The sequence below is a fragment of the Papaver somniferum genome, chromosome 11 (assembly GCF_003573695.1).
Source record: "Papaver somniferum cultivar HN1 chromosome 11, ASM357369v1, whole genome shotgun sequence".
Lineage (NCBI taxonomy): Eukaryota > Viridiplantae > Streptophyta > Magnoliopsida > Ranunculales > Papaveraceae > Papaver > Papaver somniferum.
Genome location: NC_039368.1, coordinates 104,406,111 through 104,411,150, shown reverse-complemented (window position 1 = coordinate 104,411,150; position 5,040 = coordinate 104,406,111). Strand labels below are relative to the sequence as shown.

General features: G+C 39.9%; 1 pseudogene; it reads right to left on the bottom strand.

Annotated features, from left to right (window-relative positions):
- Positions 1-260: 260 nt before the first annotated feature.
- Positions 261-360, bottom strand: LOC113325476 (annotated as a pseudogene).
- Between the last annotated feature and the right edge of the window lie 4,680 nt (positions 361-5,040).

Below are 5,040 nucleotides of genomic sequence, written 5' to 3'. Positions count from 1 at the left end.
TACAGCTGCTCCCAATCTTTTTAGGGAAAGAAAATGAAAACCCTATTTCCATGTTAGGGACTTTGAGGAAATTTGTAGTACCCTCAGGATTAGAAACCTAGATGATGATGCTTTGAAACTTAGGTTATTCCCCTTTTCCCTGAAAGATAAAGCTAAATCGTGGCTATATAGTTTGGCTTCCGGGTCAATCGAAACGTATGAACAACTTACATCTGCCTTTTTGAACAAGTTTTTCCCTAGGCACAAAACATCGTCTATTAGGACGCAAATCTGCACGTTTTCTCAACAGGAGGGAGAAACTTTGTATAGGTATTTGGAAAGGTTCAATGATTTATTAGCCCAATGTCCTCATCATGGTTTAGAGAAGGTTAGGTTAGTTCAGATCCTTTATGAGGGTTTAGATTATCCCACCACAACCACAGTAGAAATGTGTACTGGTGGATTTGAGAACCAAACAGTTGATGACGCGATGACATATTTGCATGAAGTCGCCGAAAAAAACAATGGGAAAGTAGTAGGGGACCCCAGAAAAAATTCTTCGGCAGAGGAAACGTTAATAGGGTAGAAGGAGGCTATGAATCAGATGCCAAAATTGCTGCTATAGCGAAAAGGTTAGAAGCTTTAGAAGTGGGTAACACTAGTGGTAGATTGGAGCCTTTTGGGAAGGCCAGAATAATGAAGAGCAAGCCAATGCTCTATATAATAACACTAGGTTTGATAATCGTCAGAAGTTTGACCCATATTCAGAAACCTATAATCCTGGTTGGAGGAACCATCCGAACTTTTCATGGTCTAAGGGCCAGAGTCAGGGTCAGTCTAATAATTCTAATGCTCCCCCAGGTTTTGGCTACACTAGGAATACATCAGGCCCAGAAAATAAAACGACTAGCTTAGAGGAATCTATTAAGATGTTAGCAAAAACTCAGGAAATGTTAGCACAGAGCCATGTTAGTTTTCAACAGGAAACCAAGCAGAATTTTCAAACTAATGCTCAGAGCCTTGCTAAGTTAGAACTTCAAGTCGGCCAAATAGCTAAGACCTTAAGTGAGAGAGATAATGGTAGGTTCCCTAGTCAGACTAATCCCAATCCTAGAGGAGTTCATGAAGTAGGTACAAAACCATCGAATCAATTGAATGCTATTAGAACCCTTAGGAGTGGTAGAATAGTAGACAATCAGGTAACCATGCCCGATAGTGAACATACTGTAGTTCACCCCTCAGGACCACTAGCTAAGGAAACTGATAAAATTTCTGATGATGCCAACTCAGTTCCTGAGAGGTCTGATTCTGTGCCTAGAGCCCCATTTCCTCAGCTATTAGTACCAACAAAGAAGGAATCGAACTTTAATGACATATTGGAGGTTTTTAAGCAAGTTACCATAAACCTTCCTTTATTAGATGCAATTAGGCAAATTCCTGCTTATGCCAAGTTCCTTAAGGATATGTGTACGCGAAAGCGAAAACTTAGCGTCCATAAGAAAGCCTTTTTAGCTAGTCACGTAAGTTCAATTATTCAAAACACTACAACTCCAAAGTACAAAGACCCAGGTTCCCCTACCATTGCTTGTACAATAGGTAAACGCCGGGTAGAAAAAGCTTTACTTGACTTAGGAGCCAGTGTGAACCTACTTCCGTACCATGTGTACTTACAGCTAGGACTTGGTGAAATGAAACCTACTCAGATAACACTGCAGTTAGCTGATAGGTCTGTTAAAATTCCTCGAGGTGTTATTGAGGATGTCCTTATTGAGGTCGACAAGTTTATCTATCCAGTGGATTTCGTGGTCCTAGATACCAACCTGTCCCTGACCCAGAGAACCAGATACCTGTGATTTTAGGTCGCCCTTTTTAGCTACGTCGAATGCGATCATTAACTGTCGAAATGGTGTGATGAATTTATCTTTTGGTAATATGACTATGGAGATGAACATTTTTAATGTCAGTAAGCCTCATGAGCTAGATGACACATGTGTTGAAGAGGAACATGATAGAAGCCTTAGTTCAGGAGTCATTACCAAACATTTGTCTGAAGACCCATTAGAAAGTTGTCTATCCCATTTTGGTTTAGATTTTGACGACGATAGCACTATTGAACAGGTGAATGCTCTATTAGATTCTACCCCTGTGTTAGACACTGATAGATGGAAAGCTAGGTTCGAACCGTTACCAGTTTCTGAGACTACCCTAATTCCTTCTTTAGAAGAGCCCCCAAAGTTGGACCTTAAACCACTACCCGATACTCTAAAGTATGTGTTTTTAGGCCCATCTGAGACTTTACCTGTGATTGTAGCTTCCGATTTGGATAGTGATCAGGAAAGTAGGCTAGTAAATGTACTTCAAGACAATAAGGAAGCTTTAGGGTGGACTATAGCAGACATTAAGGGTATAAGTCCTACTGTGTGTATGCATCAGATTCATTTAGAGGAAGACTCCAAACCTTCTAGGGAGATGCAACGTCGACTGAACCCTAACATGAAAGAGGTAGTTCGAAAAGAGGTGCTTAAGTTGTTAGATGCGGGTATTATTTACCCAATTTCAGACAGTAAGTGGGTCAGCCCTGTTCAGGTTGTCCCCAAGAAATCAGGTATCACTGTAGTCCAGAATGATAATAATGAATTAATCCCAACCCGAGTGACCACGGGATGGCGTGTGTGTATTGACTATAGGAAATTGAACAAGGTCACAAGGAAGGATCACTTTCCCCTTCCTTTATCGACCAAATGCTAGAGCGATTAGCTGGACATAGTCACTATTGCTTCTTAGATGGCTACTCCGGTTATAATCAGATCGTTATTGCCCCAGAAGACCAAGAGAAAACCACTTTTACCTGTCCCTTTGGTACCTTTGCGTATAGACGCATGCCTTTCGGGTTATGTAATGCCCCTGCAACTTTTCAGCGTTGTATGATGAGCATATTTTCTGATATGGTAGAACGGTTTTAGAGGTCTTTATGGATGATTTTTCAGTGTTTGGTTCATCTTTCGATGAGTGCTTGCATCATTTGACATTAGTGTTGACTAGGTGTAAGGAAAAAATTTAGTGCTTAATTGGGAAAAATGCCATTTCATGGTTAAATCAGGAATTGTTTAGGGCACATCGTTCTTCAAAGGGTATAGAGGTAGACAAAGCCAAAGTTGACCTTATTAAGACTTTACAGGTCCCAAAAACCGTAAAAGATATTAGGTCATTCTAGGGCATGCAGGTTTTTACCGTCGATTCATTAAGGATTTTAGCTTGATTTCTAGACCTCTTTGCAATTTGCTTGCAAAAGATGTTAAGTTTGTCTTTGATGATGCTTGTTTAAGGCTTTTGATAAGCTTAAAACTTTACTCACTACTGCCCCGATAGTCCAGGCACCTAACTGGAACCTACCCTTTGAATTATGTGTGATGCTTCAGATTATGCTATAGGCGTTGTTAGGTCAACGAGAAAACAAATTACTTCATGTGATTTACTATGCTAGCAAAACTCTGAATGATGCCCAAATGAACTATACAACTACCGAGAAGAATCTTTTATAGTTTAGATCCTATTTATTAGGTTCTAAGATCGTAATCTATACTGATCATGTGCTTTGAAATACCTTTTGTCTAAGAAGGATACCAATTACCAAACCTAGATTGATTAGATGGATCCTTTTGTTACAAGAATTTTGTCCAGACATTAGAGACAAAAGGGGTGCAGAGAATGTAGTAGCAGACCACTTGTCTAGGCTAGTTGTTAGTTCCCCTAATAATTCCCTTCCTATAAAGGACAGTTTTCCTGATGAAAAATTGTTCTTTGTTTCCCAATCACCTTGGTATGCAAATATAGTGAATTATCTTGTTACTGGTTGAATGCCTCAACATTGGGGTAAGCAAGATCGTTCTAGGTTTTTAGCCGAGGTTAAGCATTTCTTTTGGGACGATCCTTATCTGTTTAAGTATTGTCCGGACCAGATTATTAGGAGATGTGTATCTGAGAGTGACCAGTCTAGTATTATCTCTTTTTGTCATGAACATGCATGTGGGGGTCATTTTAGTGCTAAGATTTTGCAGTGTGGATTTTACTGGCCTTCGTTGTTTAAAGATTCCCATAGTTATTGTGTTTCTTGTGAGCGTTGCCAGAAGTTAGGAACCATTTCTCGTAGAAATATGATGCCTTTGAATCCTATTTTAGTGATTGAGGTCTTTGATGTGTGGGTCATTGATTTTATGGGTCCATTTCCTATTTCGTTTGGTTATCTTTACATACTTGTCGCTGTAGACTATGTGTCTAAGTGGGTTGAGGCGGTTCCATGTAAAACGAATGACCACAGAGTCGTAGTCCAGTTTTTGAAAGAGAATATACTTACACGTTTTGGTACGTCGCGAGCTATAATTAGTGGTGGAGGTTCACACTTTTTTAATAGACCGTTTTTTATTTTAATGAAACAATACGGTATTACCCATAAAGTAGAAACCCCATATCACCCTCAGACTAGTGGTCAGGTAGAGGTTTCCAATAGGGAAATTAAACGTATTCTAGAGAAAACAATTAATCCGAATAGGAAAGACTGGTCGTCGAGGCTTACTAATGCCTTATGGGCTTACCGTACTGCGTTTAAGACACCCATTGGAATGTCACCTTATCGTTTAGTGTTTGGCAAGGCATGTCACCTGCCTGTTGAGTTAGAGCATCGAGCCTATTGGGCTATTAAGAACTTAAACTTTTCACTTGACAAGGCAGGAGCTCAAAGAAAGCTCCAGCTCAATGAGTTGGACGAGATTCGTAGAGATGCATACGATAGTGCTAAGGAGTATAAAAACAAAATGAAACTTGTGCATGATGGGAATATTTTACGAAAGTCATTTTCTTCAGGTCAAAAAGTTCTTCTGTATGACACTCATTTGCATCTATTCCCCGGGAAGTTGCGCTCTTGGTGGACTGATCCTTTTGTGGTCCGTACTGTTTTTCCTCATGGCGCTTTGAGATTGAGACACCAGATGGTAGTAGTTCTTCGAAGGTTAACGTTCAGCGATTAAATCCCTTTTTAGAGCCTTTTCCTACAGGTGATGTTGA